This window comes from Psammomys obesus, unplaced genomic scaffold (genome assembly GCF_907164565.1).
Source record: "Psammomys obesus unplaced genomic scaffold, mPsaObe1.curated_primary_1811, whole genome shotgun sequence".
Classification (NCBI taxonomy): domain Eukaryota; kingdom Metazoa; phylum Chordata; class Mammalia; order Rodentia; family Muridae; genus Psammomys; species Psammomys obesus.
In genome coordinates this window covers 5,996,859-6,014,318 of record NW_026596073.1, presented here as the reverse complement: position 1 = coordinate 6,014,318, position 17,460 = coordinate 5,996,859, and the positions used below count along the sequence as shown (strand labels likewise).

Here is a 17,460-nt window from a genome sequence, read left to right as displayed (position 1 = left end):
ACTGAAGATGAATAGAAAAAGAACAAATCTCAAAACATTGAAAAATAGAATGCTGAAATTTAAGAAGAATATATATAAACCTGTTATAATATTTTTCTATGCTTATTTAACTGACTTAAATTAAAAAAACAGAAACAGTATGAATACAAACCTCGTACAGAAAATATTAAGCTCTTAAAGACACAGAGAACAATAGGAACAGCAACAACAAAAAGTTGTCTTAAGATTTCATTATGGTATCTGATAAAAAGAGGGACTATTTATAGTTCTGTCTTTCTGTGTAGAACTTTTATGAATTAATAAATATCTGAAATATTGTTAGATGAAATTGTCCATATAAGATTCTCAGAAACATTCCAAGTTGAGAATATCTATTTGATAAATATGAGCTCTTTTTATTGTTGCTATTATAGTTGCTGATAGTGGTTGTATTTTTGCATGTGATATGAAAACATCAGATGTTGTGAATATTGACGTGCATTTTTGAAATAATTTACTTGATACTAATCCCACCTGTCAGAAGATAAATGAGTAATTTCTACTTCATGGTCAGCAATTCTTCCAAGTCTTTCTGTAAGTTTTGTCATGTAGGTCCAATAAAAGCAAAAATAATTTATTGTAAATAAGCAATATAGCTGCTTCTAAATGTATATAATAAAGAATATTTCAAGTTATTATTTACAGTTATTCAGTGTATGTTTAGTAGAACTTTACACACTTGGGAGTAAAATAAGTTCACATATGAATGGTAATATTAGTAAATTAATTGAATAAAATTTTAGCCTAGAAAAATACACAAAATGGTATCTAAGGTGTTCTTATAAATTGTAATAATTTTTGATATGATTAGCATTATATTAAAAGCTTGTTCTATAGTCAGGTAAATGATAACTACATGAATACAACAACAGACAAACAAAAGAACTATCAGCCTACACTAGCCTCTTTGACCTGTTTCTAGGGTTTTATTGTTTGTTTCATTTCTTTTGTTTTTCAGAAATCTAAATTCTAGAAATTGATGTGTTTTCTACTATAAAGTCACCCACTTCTACCCAGAATCCTGAGAAAAAGGGTTGGGTAAAGAAGTGAGACAGTTATCTACAGTGGTTGAATTAACTGTTACTTTGGTGTATTTTATTCTACTTGATAGCCTCTCAAAGTGCCTCCATGTAATTGTTTAACACTTGGAACCATTCTGAGAAGCTACTATTGTTTTCTATATTTAGATTGAGACATCTGGCTTTGATGTGTGAATGATTTAAGTAAGCCAGGATTAACAACTTACTTTCTGAACAGTTTGATGCATTTAGAATTATAAATTCTTTTTGACACAATGTTTAATTTCCACATTTGGCCAGTTTGTTTTGTATCAAAGAGTTTGAATTGTAGTGTCCTATAACCTTCAGGACACTGGATATTCTGAACAATAATGAATTAGTTGGTAGTGCCTTTCATATCACCATATGGTGTCACATGTCCTTGAATTTTCTTTCACAAGCACTGTGCTAGGTGTCAGCTCGAGCTCCCCTCAAACCCTCATACCTCATGTTCCTGGACCCTTAGTTTCTAATTTTCCTTTTTATTAAACAAATTAGAGGTTAAGTCTTCAAGTGAGCCTACAAGATTAACAACACAAAACCCTGGGAAGTCTGGGAGAATTTACCTTTTTATCTGTTTCCATGGTATTGAGTTTAGCGATACACTTTAATTAAGTATTCTTGCCTGTCCTGGAAATTTGTCACGGGGAATAAGCAAACATTTGGTTCATTCCTTAAAGTACTGTGCATTCTATTCTGCATCCTAAAACTCTTGAGAGCACTGAGGTGACCCCAGCCCTTGTAATCTCTAGCAAGTGTCTGTAGAATATTTTGTGAAGCAATGCTCCAACATGTGTCTAGGCTCAGAGAAATACAGGTATGATTCTGTGGTGGCCCTTGGGGATATGGGGAGCCCCCATACTCCAGTCAGTAACCCCCCACCCATGCTCTATAAGCAAGCCTAATAAACTCATTAGTTCCCCGAAAGTGAACGTTGGTGGATTGTTACCTTGGTTTGTCCTTGGCACCTAGGAAGGTAGGCATGTTTAAATCTCCATCTGGAACTGAATGTGAGCAACACTTGGCCTAGTCAGCAGGATATGACAAACCTGAGGATGAGTTTGGGAAGAGCAATGGTGTTGTCCCTAATCTGGAGAATGAGATATACAAGTAAAGTGAAGTTGATTTGGGGCATAATTACAGAGGAAAAATTGACATGGTAATTTATCCCTGTAGGACTTGTGTGGTTAAAAGTTGGGACAGAGCCAAAGGGGACAGGATATTGAGAAATGTCACTACGGTCAGACCAGCTGGGCAGGAGCTGTCTGTGGGGAAAATCTTAGGGTGGCAGTCTTCCCCGGATGAAGTGGTATGCTTTATTGATGGGTGGGGTCTTCCCTGGGTGTATGGAGATACTTTGAGAGCAACCAAAGGTCTAAAACGGACCTTACAAGACCTGAATGCAGCCTACCAGGGTTAAAAACATCAGCACGCAGTTGCAGAGGCAGCCTGGATGTGGCTTTGCAACTGCAGGCTTAAGGAGGGAATTGCCGCCAGAAATGGATGGAAGGTTGGAATCTGAGATACTGGCCTTGGACTTTGCAGGTAAATTGAATGAAAGTGAACGTGAAATGGAGGTACTCACATGCTGCTTTTTACAACTGAGGACCAAACGGGAAAGACTGATAAAACAGACCCCCTCCTGGAACCCCATGGGAGAAGGCAGGTAGCTGAGGAACGGAGTTTCCTAGAAGTAGCAGAAGGCTGTCCTCTGGTGCTACATACCTTTAATACCTAGAAAGGGAAAGCAAAAGGCCCAGCACACTGACAAAGGTCTTCACAATGGTCTGCAGCCAGAGACCATGACAATCAGAACATTCAGTGCCAGGAGCTGATGGAGCTGGGGAGACTTTCAAATAAGCAGTGAATGAACTCCTTGCCACCTCCTTTGTGAGGCTGTGGGACACGTGAGTAGATGGGGTCAGCTTGAATGCTGCTGCGGAAGCAGCAAAGTAGCAACCCAGTGCAGTCATCCCCTCTGGAGAGAAATGCTCCACAAACTAAGATACTCTCAGGGCAACCAGTCCCTGGTGGACCATCTGCCTCAGACAGCGATTAGGGGCTCATGCTCATCCGCAGGTGAGGACCTTGTGAATATCAGGGACAGGAAACAGTAGAAGAAGGACAGGCACTGCCTAAGGAACTGGGTATTGGTTACCTGGTATATGATGACCAGTTCACAGGCTTCAGCAAGACCGTATTTACAGGAGACCTAAGAAAGAATTTGATTAAACCAGGACTATGAGACTGACATAGAACATGGGTGGCAGTCGAGCTCTGGGGACCTGTGTGAACTGGGCCAGTCTAATAATTTTGGATCAGCGTGTAAAATGTTCACAAGGCACTAAAGCAAAAGGAGCAAGTTGAGAGGAGAAGCAGTCAGGCAAAGCGCCTGTCTATATTTTCTGAATACAGATGAGGCCGGACTTGGGCCTAGCCAGAGTCCTTACAGAAAAAACTGACACAACTGAATCCTGTGATGATGGTCAGCCTGTGGAGGGTTTTAGACCAGACAAGCAATCCACTCCAAGAGCAAAGAGAAAAGGTGGCCAAAAGGTTTGTTTAGGTCCCACTACAACCTCCACTAAGGATGAGAACCTTCCTAGTTACTCCCCTGCGGGGGGGAGGGGGGGCAAGGTTGCCTGTCATTCTGAACTTCTTCAGTAACCTGACATTTCCAAGGACCAATGGACTTTAAAGTACGTCATCAAGGATTATCTCCACACTCCCACTGTTCATTTTGGGGAGGCACAGGACAGTTACATCATTGTTCTGCCTGGCCTCTGTATAAACATCCTCTTACATGTGGATAGCATAACACTAAACTTTGAGCATTTTGCTTATTTGGAGACTCAATTAAGAGACAGGCCAGTGCACCAGAATAAGCAATCATGGAGATTGGATCACAAAGGGTGCAGAAGGCCAGGTGTTGCTGTGGGATTTTCAGTGTAACTGGAAAAGAGGCAAGTGATAACCATCAAGGTAACTGGGGAAAGGTAGCAGTAGCTTGTACCTGTAAATCCGAACGATAAAGACAAATGCTCCTAGAAAACATGGCGTGATTGACTGGCATGCCAGCTGGAGTCATATGAGAAGAGGGAACTTCAGTGGAGACTAGACCTCCATGAGATCCAGCTGTCAGGCATTTTCTTAATTAGTGATGTAGGAGGGCCCAGCCCATTGTGGGTGGTACCTGGGTGCTATAAGAAAGCAGGCTGAGCAAGCCTTAAGGGATGAGGCCAGTAAGTAGCACTCCTTCACGGTCTCTAGGTCAGCTCCTGCCTCAACGTTCCTGCCGTGTTTGAGTTCCTGCTTTGACTTCTAATGATATGGAAGCGTAAGCAAAACAAACCCTTTCTCCTCAGGCCACATTTAGTCACAGTGTTTCTTCAAAGCAATAGACACCCCAACCATGACAACTGGTAATCTCGGTGCTAGGATATGGGTTACTTTCCTTGGGGTTGTTGTTACAGAGGCCATTGAAACAACAAAGGCTTTTGCCGAAGTTGTTGGTTGCATTCCAGCACTGCCTGGTTAAGACTCTGTCACTAAAGAGATTGCAAGCTTTGGCTGTCAGGCTTGGAGAAACAAAGCTAAGCCTGGGCCTGAAGTATCTCCTCCCTGCTAGCTAGCTCCTGTGATGGCAGAATTCCTACTGGGAGAATTAAGGCTAAAGTCCTGTTTTCCTCTGGGTCCTGGATACTTCACAATGAAAGTGCCAGGCAAAATGTGTCAAGTACTGTAGTCGTGGCTTGAGTGCTTATGGATGGGCCCACCAATTTCTGGCTGGGCTTTAGGACAACTTCACACAGGGAAAATCCTATCTGGTACCTAGTACAGGGAAGTGGAAATCTGTGGCCAGGGAAGTCGCAGGTTTCAGTGGAGAAGGAACTGCTATGATTGGTAAGTGATGTGACAGCTGAAGGAGTTCTCCCGTCTCGTGTTCGCTACAGCAGCCCTTGTTTATTACTGCATCGTTCATTACATCAGTCTGTGTCCATTTGGGAAATGTTCTGTTCCCGTTTCTCATCCTCTGCTTCACTTGTGTTTTATAGTAAGAGAGATAGATAAACCTCCACCCCTAACTTGCTCTGAGGTGAAGGCACAACAAAATGGCACAAGGATTCCTTCCCTCATTGGATTTAGATGAGGACAGACAGACATCTGTGTCCCCGCCCTCCGGGAAGCCTGTGGAAGAGGAGGGCAGGAAGGAGGAGGAGGAAAGGGTGGAGATGTTGGCCATTTTTACACGACTATCCTCCAAGCTTAACAACCGCCATTTTGAGTTCAGCTGTGCCTGCTTGCAAATGATCGTGCAAGCTGGGCGTGTCAACTGGTTGCACCACTTCACAGAGGGGTGAGGAGGGTCGGAAGACTCACTGAGTAGCCAGCCACTTCCTACCACCCGTTGTATGCAACTTTGCCCTAATTGTACAAGGCCTCTGGGAGAGGATAAAACACATAGGAAGGGGAGAAGGTTAGGGAAGGGAAGGCTCCATCTATGGAAAAGCCATCCCTACTTGAGAAACAGTTCTAGTGAGACATTTGTGGGGACAGTCCCTACACTCTAGTAGTAACCCCTCACCTATGCTCTACAAGGAAGCCCAATAAACTCATCAGCTCCCCAGAGTGAACTTTGGGGCATTCACACTTTGGTCCTTGAGACCTTAGATGGAAGGTACAATTGTTTTTGTCCCCCACAAGAATGTTAACTAACGTCTGCTAAATTAACACATTCCAAAGGTTGTATCTAGTAATCAAGAAGTCCATAAGCCCAACACAGGGGTCAATGACAAATGCCTGCTAAGAGGACTAAAACTAGCCTGAGACATTCCGGGCCCTGGATGCTCAGCATTCCAATCTCTCCACCAGAGTCACCAGGCTCTAATAAGTGTGCAGCTCAGAAGTGTCAACACAGATAGAGCTGCTTCCAGGAACTTCAGTTCTCCTTGATGAGGAAGGGCAAACACTGTGTAGCCTATGAGATAGACTCGGGTTTTGAATGAGTCTCTGGATGGTGAACTTCAGTGCTTTCCAGCTCCCCTTTGCCCTTGGGCAGGACAGGGCAGAAAAAGTTCTTAGGCAGGGTGCTTTTCCCTTAGTCAGTCCAGCCAAGCTCTCATCAGGTTGTAGTTTAGACTTGATTCAATAGCCTCTGCTGAGGGTTCTCTTGTTAAATGATGGTGCTCTGGGGGCATTTCACAGGACTGCTCCCCTCCCCCAGAAGCCAATGGATTCTCTGGTATTTACAGTGAGGGTCTGGTAGAGTTCCTGGAGATAAGGAGAGAAAAGTAAAGGACACTGGGCTTCCTTGACTGGGTTCCTGGGAGGTTGGGAATATAAAATTTCTGTTATATTCCTGGACAATTTCAAAAGTGTGCAGAAACAGCATTCTGGTAACTCTCAGCCCCAAACCCTTTCCTATCTCCCTCCCACCACTGTCAATTCTTTTTCTACAAGTCTCTTTATCACATTCATGACATTTTGTTGTTTTGTAGCCCTCTGAGTTTACAGGGTGCACACCCCCCCCCCCCCGCTGTGATCAAGAGTTTGGAACTGTCCATTGGATCCTGGTGGACTTGCTTTCCTCCCATCACCTAACCCTCCCCAAGCCCCAGTGTATAAGCAACTGCAAACAAAGACTGCCCCTCCCCTAGAATCCACTAGTAGTTCATAGTTCATTCTGGAGGGACAGGGCCCACAAGCCTCTCCCAGCCTGTGACTCACTGATGACTGCCCAATCTCCTGCAAGCTTAGAGGTTTAGTCACCTAGAGCCTCTAGCAATTCATCAGTTCCTGTTACAGCTTTCTTACCCAGTGGCCGCTCTCTGGTAAGTTTTCCGTCCCTCTGTTCGCATGTCTCTTTCATCTTGAAACTAGCTAGCTGCCCAGTCCTCAGTTCCGTTCAGCTTCTTTCTTTTTAAGACAGAGTAGTAACTTCCAAGGACCTTAGAAAAAAAAAACACAAGTCTTCCCCATTGGCTTTAAATGAACAGCATTGTATTTGGTATTATAGTTAATCCGTACTGTAAATAGTGAAACACTGCAAGTCTCAGTGCAGCTGTGCAGTTCGGGAAATTAGCTCCTTATTTATTCAATTTTTATTTCTGTGCCATCAGACCCAGCATAGTTAGCAAGTGCTCCACCACTGACCCCCACCCCACCCCTTCTTAAATTCTTCCCTCTGTAGGAACTGTACTTTTTTCCCCCCTTCTCTCTGTCTGGAACCTTTATTCTTTCATGGTTGTTGGTTTTGGTTTGGTATTTTGTTCCTTAAAATTCTTTTCCCACATCCTTAAATTCTCCCCTCCTCCCCTTGACAGGATATGCTCTTGCATTCTAACAAGGACTATATCTTAACAGTTTTATGATTTTTATACCTTGTGTTTAATGGCAACAACTCATATGTTGCCTTGGCATAACAATTCCTCTCCTATTTTAATACTAAACTATATGTTAAAACTTCTAGCAGTTATTAACCATCCTTTTTAAAATAGACTATAATTTCAGTTTCAAATGTGATATCATCTGTCAAGCAAGTTCATGTTATTTAAAAGCAAGAAAATGTTTTTTGCAGATAAATGAGAAAACATTGTCTCATCTTAAAACCTCAACACTGCGCTGTAAAGATCTCTGGATCAACCCTTCACTAATTCTGCCGTACTGGTATAGTAATGTTTTATATATATAAACCTCCCTGAGTGACACTCAAGAAAACTGTGTTTCTAAGTAGATCCTGTGCTATGTTATCACCCTCTCTAACATAAGGAAGTGATACCCTCACCCTCCAAATCAGGACTAAGTACAGTATTCACTTACTAGAATTACTATACCAAAGAACAAGAAACTAAATGACTAACAACAAATGTTTTTGCTTACATTTCTGGAGGCTGCAACTCTAAAATCCAGGTCTTGGCCAGACTATGTTCCTTCCAAGGCCTCAAAGGGATGCTTCCATGACTCTTGTAGTTGCTGCTGCAATTACTTGCCTTCTGGTAAATAAGCCTGTTCTCTGCCTTCATCATCTCATGACCTCTTCTGCCAGTGTCTGCTTTCATAAGGCCCTCTCTCTGTGTCTGGACTCCTGAGAACAGCAGTTATGCTGGGCAAAGCAACCCAATTAGGCTCCTTTTAACTCAAATGCACCTGCAAGGAACTTCCCCATTCAGAGTGAGATCCAACTTTTTGAAAATTGCACTGGTTAGTTTAGGCCAGTTGACACAAGTTAGAGACATCTGGAAAGAGGGAACTTCAATTGAGGAATTGCCCTCACCAGAGTGGCCTGTATGCACGTCCATGAGACATTTTCTCCGTTAATGATTGATGTGGGTGGGACTGGAGGTGGGCTCACCTGCTAGTGGGCCGTCCTGGTTATATACGAAGGCAGCTTTAGCAAGACAGTAGCAAGCAGCATTTTTCTTTGGCCTCTGCTTCTGTTGGTCTCCAGTCTTCTTCCTTGTCTTCCCTGGGTGATGGACTGTAAGCTGTGAAATGAAGTCAGGATTTTCTTATCCAGAATGCTTTTCGGTCATGGTGTTTATCACAGCAACGGAAAGCAAACTAGGACAGAGGGTCATAACTCAACAATGGGGTTTGGCTCAAAATGCCAACATCATTCTGAATAATTTTTCTGGAAGTACCTCATTTTTCTACATACTGCACAAAGTAGAAACTGTCTCTGTTGCATTCCTACTCTGATAAGTTTGCATGCCTGCGGTGAATCGGGTGACCATCATATTAAAAAAAAACAAACAAACAAACACTAGTCGAAAGGCCGTGTGCTGGTAATCATGAAGCAGGGATCCTGGGAGAGCTTAAACTGCCTTTGGTATCTTATTACTGCTTTACTGGTTCTCGATTGCTCTTGGCAATCTTCGAACTTCTGAGCTGAGAAAAGTGACTTCTCATTTGGCCACAGTGAATAAGATTTTGTACAACTAACACACTTTCTCTCGCTTAGAAGACAGCTTCAAAAGAGCGAAACTGAAAATGAACCAGCCTGTGCTTGAAGGCTGTCTTGTTAGCGTTTCAAGAGTGCCGTGTCTGGGTTTAACTGCTCATACAACCCTTCTAGAGGCAATCACATTTATTAGCAACTTAATGTGGCATGTCCTGCGAGCTCCACACAAGCAGATGGGGCCTTTAAAATATATTTCAGTTCAACCTGCCTCACACTCGGTACAATTTTGGTTATACATGTATTAGGTATAGCCTTTATTATGGTAAGGTATGATCCTTCGATGCCTAATTTGTCTGTGGATTTTGTCATAAAGGAATGTTAGATTTTGACAAATGCCTTTTCTATGTCTATTGAGACTGGACTGTGTCCATTCATTTGATGTGATGTACTGTGCTGAACCATTTTTGCATCCCTAAAATGGAACCAACTTGATCCTGTTACATTCCTTTTTGAAGTTTTACTGAATTTGATTTGATAACATATTGCTGAGTCTTGGCATCTACTTATCAAGGAGATTGGTCCACTTGTGGGAATCAACCCCTTTGGGGGTTGAACAACCCTTGCCACAGGGGTTTTACATCAGCTATTCTGAATATCAGATATTTACATTACAATTCAGAACAGTAGCAAAATTAAAGTTATGAAGTAGCAAGAAAAATAAGTTTACATGGGGGGGGGAAACTACTAAGTTGTAAACTACTAAGTTTACAACATGGGAAACTATATTAAAGGTCGCAGCATTAGGAAGAAACACTGGTCTAGAGCTTTCTCTTGTGAATTTGTCCAGTTTCAGTAAAAGGGTGATGCTGGCCATATATAATGGGTTTGAGAGATCTCTCCCTTTTATTGGGAGAATAATTGGCCTTAACTGGGGGGATCCTCACTGGGAAAGCCCAGGACATTTCAAAAGGCAGAATCACTGGAGCCAAAGGTCCTTCTACCCTTGTCAGGATTTCCTAGTCATGGAGAGTAATGCCCTAGTTTCTAGTTTCATGGGACACTGGTGAGGGCCATGATGTCTATTCCAGGAAAGGGAAATCAGAGTGTATCAAATATCCCAGCATTCTGTTGTTGTTCTTTCTTTATATCCTTTTTCTGAACTTGTTTTTCCTTCATTCTGATTTAATTTGATGTGTATAGCTATTTTGCCTGCATGTATATGTGTACCACATTTGTGTCTAGTGCCTGAGGAAGCCAGAGAAAGCATCAGATCCCCCAGGACTGAGTATGTGAGCTTCCAGGTGGGTGCTGGGAATTAAACCCAGGTGCTCTAAAAGAACAGCCAGTGCTCTTAACCACACAGCTATCTCTCTAGCCCTCTCTAAATTTTGTGTATGCGTGCTTGTGCTTGTGCTCATGTGTGTGCACATGAATGCATGCATAAATATACATGAGTGTGCACACACACATGAATGCACACTCATGTGTATTTATGCCCGTATGTCATCATATCGTTTGCATGCATCTATGTGTATTGGGATTTCTTCTGACACTACCGCTTCCTGCTTACACTACTAAGAGTGAGAGCAGTGAAGATACTGGTATGACCTGTTTGTAATTATTGCACACTGGCTCTTGGGCTTGCAAAAGAAAAATAGATTAGAGTTGGTGATGACAGGCTCAAAAGAAATATGAGAAGCCTGAAGCCACCATCAGTATGGTTGCAGACAGCGCAGACTTCAGGCACCAAAGAAAGACAACGTTACAACAAAGGACAGGAATTTGGACGCGGAAGCAATTCCAGTAGGTAAGGCCCAGGCTATGTCTCCACAACTCGTTTGTTAAAAACCACAGAATGGAGTTGGTCCAGCAGAGGACTAGATAATGCAAATAGAGATACAGATTTTATAGGCCACATCAAAGTCTCTCCCAACTGTAAAGGAGAGAATTTTATATATCTCAAACATTACTAAAGAAAGGCTTGTTAATGGCAGTCTAGAAGCTAAGGTCAAAGCTGGAAGAGTAGATGTCAGTATCCGAAAATACAGGAAATGAGATTACATAATTCAGCCCAAACTCTTTAGCAGGGAGAATATGTCATCAGGGAAAAAGAAGCACTGTGGAATCAGGTAGTAGCTGTCCTACTATGCTATAGCCCAGAAACACTGGGAAAAGCAAACTAAGGTCAGCCCCTGTTTTGACACCAAGGTCTGAAAGCCACTGTCACTATGAAAAGACGCAACCTGGTTTACTTCCCTTTTTGCATTTCCTGTGTGAATAGGAGCTAGTTTTCTAACTCTGGCTCTTGAGGTGTGGTGGTGTACACCTGAAATACCAGCAGTTGGAGGAGAAGGCAGGGGGATCCCTAGCTCAAAGTCATCCTTGGCTACAGGGTCAAATCCAAGCAGCTGAGAAGATGCGATTGTGTAGCTAAACAGTTTCAAGAGCCAAAGAGGAAGTTGTGTTACCATGGTAACTTCACAGCAAGTCAAAGGGCAGATATGAAGGTTCCAGTTCAGATCCCTCTTTGGAAAAAGTGTACCCCAAGATGAGCAAAAGTCAGGAAACACTAAGCTAAAAATCTAAGGTACAAAAGGAGGAAATGGAAAAATACTGAGTACTGATAAGACTCTGGCTAAACTGGTCAGGACTCTTTAAAGGCACTTCTGTTCTAGGCATTGACCTTTGGCCCTTTGCTACACCTGCATAGGCCAACTTTAGCAAAATTGCTCTCTTGTCAGCTTAGAAGGTGTCTTATCTCTGTCTTGACATCTGAACTTCCATACTTGTCAGCAGTGTCAGCTCAGTCTTAACACTCATCTGCTGTCCCCTTGATGTCCTTTGCTTCAAAACTCTAACTACCCAGGTGTCTTTATTATATTTGAAGTTGAGCCCTGTTCCATGCTGAGACGACTTCTCCTCTAGTAGTTTCCAAATAAAATCATCCTGGCCTCTTTCAATATTATCAAACTCTACTTTTATCTAACAATATGAAAAACCAGACATGTACATAAGTATCCTATTGTCTATGATTAAGATAAGAAGTCATCCTGATAAGCATATGCTAATGATAATATAAGTTATTGTATAAGTTCTAAAGATAATAGCACATAATTTCCTCTTTATAAACATTTCCACAGCATTATTTATAAAAAAATTCAAAGGAATCCAAATATTCAAAAGTATATATGAAATAATATGCAAATTATGGTACAATCACACATAGAAAATATAGCTCATGAAGTATTTATGAAGTTATAATAACTAAAAGCATTCTTAGAAAATTGTGGTTATGGAAAAATTATATAAAATTCATAAAATGATGGTCTCAATGAAGTCTTTGTACAGTTTATATTTTGTTTTTGTTTTATTTTTTTAATATTAGTTACAGTTTATTAACTTTGTATCCCAGCTGTATCCCACTCCCTCATTCCATCCCAATCCTGCTCTCCCTCCCTCATCTCCTCCCTGCCCCTTTCCAAGTCCAATGATAGGGGAGGACCTCTTCTCCTTTCATCTGACCCTGGTTTATCAGGTATCTTCAGGACTGGCTGCAAAGTCCTCCTCTGTAGCCTAATAAGGTTGCTCCTCCCTCGGGGTGGGGGGAGGTCAAAGAGAATGCCATTGAGTTCATGTCAGAAATAGTCCCTGTTCCCCTTACTAGGAAAATACACTTGGATACTGAGCTACCATGGGCTACTTCCAAGCAGGGGTTCTAGGTTATATTCATACATGGTTCTTGGTTGGAAAAACAGTCGCATAAAAGACCCCTTTGCCCAGATATATTTGGTCCTTGTGAAGCTCCTGTCCTCTCCAGGTCATACTAACTCCCCCTTCTTTCTTATTCCCTGCACTCTGCTGAAGGTTTGGTTATGAGTCTCAGTATCTGCTTTGATACACTGCTAGGTAGAGTCTTTCAGAGGCCCTCAGAGGTAGGCTCCTGTCCTGTTGCTTGTTTTCTCCTACATCCAATGTCTATCCCATTTGTCTTTCTAAGTGAGAATTGATCATCTTACCCTGGGTCCCCTTTCTTGATTATCTTCTTTAGGTGTATAGATTTCAGTGTGTTTATCGTGTAAGTCTATATAAGTGAGTATATTCCATGTGTGTCTTTATGCTTTTGGAATACCTCACTCAGGATGATCTTTTCAAGGTCCCACTATTTGCCTGAAAATTTCATTATTTCCTTGTTTTCAATTGCTGAATAGTATTCCATTGTGTAAAAGTACCACAATTTCTGTATCCATTCCTCACCTGAGGGACATCTGGGCAGTTTATATTTTAAAAAAAAAAAAATTCATATTTGTGCTCAAATGTGCATGTACTCATGATTGAAAGAACAGTATATTAGAAAATCTTGCTGGACATGGTACACACACCTTTAATCCCAGCACTATAAGGCAGAAGCAGGTGGAGCTCTGTGAGTTCAAGACCAGCCTGGTCTACACAGCAAGTTCTAGGACAAGCAGGGGCACAAAATCAAGGGACTCTGTCTCAAAACAAAACAATGGTCAGAAGCCAGGGATGGTAGCTCATGCCTGTAATCTCAGCACTTGAGAGGCTAAGGCAGGAGGATCACAACTTTGAAGCCAGCTTAGTCTAAAGAGTAAGACCTATCAAACAAAACAGGATGAGCTACCCATGTTGAAATGGTATTTATTAAAAGAATAGATGTCTGACTGATCATTGTGGGAACTGAAAAAAATATTCTCTAGGGCAGTGGTTCTTACCCCTTTGTGGCCCTTCAGTACAGTTCCTCACCTCTGGCAACCTCAACCATAATAACATTTTTGTTGTTTCTTCATAACTCTATTTTTGCTAGTGTTATAAATCGTAATATAAATAGCTGATATTTTCTATGGTCTTAGGTGACTCTGCGAAAACATCATTTGACCCCAAAACAGGTCATGACCCACAGGTTGAGAACTGCTGTACTAGAGACTTTTAAAGTCTAAATGTTTCCAAACTCAGAGAGGGTAAGGGCATAGCAGATTCTATGTCTTTTCTCCTTCACCCTCTCATGCCATGATAACAATGACACAGAGAGTACTGCTTTCCTTTTATCTGTGTACAGGGTTATCTTGCTGTGTCTGTGTGTTAATTTACATATGATTCTCCAAAATAGTATTTATTTTCTTGTTACAAAAGTTACTGTATCTCCACTGTGAAAAGCATATATGTGAATGTGCTAAAATGCCACTATGGCAAAGACTGAAGACAAAGGGTGGAGAAATTCTTCCAACTCTTGTAAACCTTCAGAGAACTGAAACTGACAACGTTCATTTCCGCTGTTCTGTGGTAAACCACCTCTGGGCTTTGGCTGAAGCAATGCAATGTGAATTGAGAAGCTGGGGGTGGGGTCTGAGGAGTTAAATTGCTCTGTCTACTAACAAAAAACAAAAAGGCCTCTGATGGCCATTTCCTTCATGAAGATTAGTTCTAGGAGACCAGAGAAAAACAGCAGTTGATGGTTTCACTATTGTGCTCAATAGATTTTGTCAACAAAAATCTTACTAAGAGGAAAGGGAACCTTAAGTTGCATCCATCAGTTGGCCTGTTAGCAAGTCGAGGTGGGGGGGGATATATTTTATTCATAATTGATGTGGAAGGTCCAGCCTGTTGTGGGGAGTGCCTCACCAGGGCAGGAGGTCCTGGCTGCTCTAAGAATGTAAAATGAAGCCACTAAGTGCTATTTGTCTTTAGACTCTGCTTCTCATTTGAGTTCCTGCCCTGATGTCCCTCACTGATTGGGTGTGGAGTGAAATTACAAAACCAAGTAAGTCCTTTCCTTCCCCAAGACATTTTGCTCCATGTTTTATCAAAGCAACAGAAAGAAAACTAGGGCAAATTTCACAATGATAATGTTCACTCGTGAGAGGTGCATGCTTGCCGAAGCAACCACAAATGGCACTAAGTTTGCTGCTCTCCTGTGGGAATTTGTTTTTTCTTCTGAGTTCAACACCCAGATAGTGTAGCTGACAGACCAAGAAGAGAGGAAACAGGATCAGGGGAGGAGGTTCTATGAGGAAGAACCTCCTCACTGGTGATTATTACCAAAGAGATTCAAACATTGCCTGAGCCTCAGACAAGAAAATGGTTGGTAATTTGATGAGCTGGGGTGGATGGGGAAGGGAACTCCCCTTTTCTGAGGAATTGGAAGGGGAGGAAGGGGACTGGGAGGAATGCAGTGATGGAGCTACAACCAGGATGTAAAGTGAATAAAAAATAAATTTAAAAAAATTAAAAGTTAAAAAAGAAAGAAAATACTTAGTCTTTATTGATATGTTAGAAAGCTATGTTACTAGAAACAGCATCCTAGATAATATTTGAGATGATACATAAGTGTCTTGCAAGGCTGTTTGCTTATGTAGCAATAGCCATGCTTCTGTGAGCTTCCTACTGTTTGCTTATTCCTCACCTGAGTCTAGTGTCAGCAAAAAAATTATATGCTAGCTCAATGTTTCTCAACCTGTGGGTCATGACCCCTCTGGCAAACCCATGTCTCCAAAAAAACATTTACGTTGCAATTCATAACAGTTGAAAAATTACAGTTATGAAGTAGCAATGAAAAGAATTTTATTGTTGGGGTCACCATGACATGAGGAACACATGTATTAAGAGGTCACAGCATTAGGAAGGTTGAGAACCAGGATTCTAGAGGAAGGATGTTATCTCTGCCCTTTCTGTGTATCCTCTCCTATTGACCTCACACCCCTCTGTGCATCCTATTTAGGCTAACAGCCTGTATTAAAATCACTTTTTTTAATTAAATTTATTTTTTATATTAATTACAGTTTATTTACATTGTATACCAGCTGTACCCCCTCCCTCGTTCCTTTCCAATTCTACCTTCCCTCCCTCATCTCCTCCCATGATCCTCTGCAAGTCCACTGATAGGGGAGGTCTTCCTCCTCTTCCATCTGACCCTAGCCTATCAGGTCTCACCAGGACTGGCTACATTGTCCTTCTCTGTAGCCTGGCAAGGCTGTTCCTCCCTCAGGGGGAGGTGGTCAAAGAGCATACCACTGAGTTCATGTCAGAGACAGTCCCTGTTCCCCTTACTAGGAAACCCACTTGGACACTGAACTGCCATGGGCTACATCTGTGCAGGGGTTCTAGGTTATCTCCATGAATAGTCCTTGGTTGGAGTATCAGTCTCAGAAAAAAACCCTGGGCCCAGATTTTTTGGTTCTGTTGCTTTTCTTGTAGAGCTCTTGTCCTCTCCAGGTCTTACTATCTCCCTCTCCTTTCATAAGATTCCCTGAACTCTGCCCAAAGTTTAGCTATGAGTCTGAGCATCTGCTTTGATACACTGCTGGTATCAGACCCTCTGTGGTATGCTCCTGTCCTGCTTCCTGATTTCTCCTTCTTCCAATGTCCATCCCATGAAACTGAAAAGCTTCTGTAAATTAAAGGACACTGTTGTCAGAACAAAACAACAGCCTACAGACTGGGAAAGGATCTTCACCAACTCTATATCTGACAGAGGGCTAATATCCAGAATATATAAAGAACTAAAGAAGTTAAAACACAACAAATCTAGTAATCCAATTTTAAAAATGGGGTATGGAGCTAAACAGAGAATTCTCGGTAGAGAAACACTTAAAGAAATGCTCAATGTCCTTAGTCATCAGGGAGACACAAATCAAAATGACCCTGAGATTTCACCTTACACCCATCAGAATAGCTAAGATCAAAAACTTAAGTGACAATACATGCTGGAGAGGTTGTGGAGAAAGGGGAACCCTCCTCCATTGCTGGTAGGAATGTAAACTTGTACAAACACTTTGGAAATCAATCTGGTGCTTTCTCAGACCATTAGGAATAGTGCTTCCTCAAGATCCAGCTATAACACTGCTAGGAATGTATCCAAAAGATACTCAAGTACACAACAAGGACATTTGCTCAACCATGTTCATAGTAGCTTTATTTGTAATAGCTAGAAGCTGGACACAACCCAGATGTTCCTCTGCTGAGGAATGGATACAGAAATTGTGGTACGTTTACACAATGGAATACTACTCAGCAATTAAAAACAAGGAGATCATGAAATTTGTAGGCAAAGGGTGAGAACTAGAAAAGATCATCCTGAGTGAGTTATCCCAGAAGCAGAAAGACACACACAGTATATACTCACTTATAAGTGGATACTAGACATATAATATAGGATAAACATACTAAAATCTATACATCTAAAAAAGTTAAGCATGAAGGAGGTCCCAGGGAAGATGATCAAAAAGACAAATGGGTTGGAATCACTCTTAACCTCACCTCATAGCTCCTTTTTATGGCTAGACCCTTGATAGCTTTTAGCTTTCTATCATTAACCCCAATATACAGTTTGGGAGCTTAGTGTATTTGAGTTGCAATTCATTTGATCCTCCCAAACCTCTATGACAAGGAGACAGAAATGCTGCACACACACACACACACACACACACACACACACACACACACACACAC

The 17,460-nt window shown here is 41.7% G+C and overlaps 1 protein-coding gene across 1 annotated transcript in view; it reads left to right on the top strand.

Moving 5' to 3' along the window:
* Positions 1–6,897: 6,897 nt before the first annotated feature.
* Positions 6,898–17,460, top strand: part of Glipr1 (GLI pathogenesis related 1) — a 29,082-nt gene continuing 18,519 nt past the window's right edge. The window contains exon 1 of the mRNA XM_055626050.1: positions 6,898–6,928. The gene's annotated coding sequence lies outside the window, so the exon portion shown is untranslated. The remainder of the gene's footprint in view (positions 6,929–17,460) is intronic.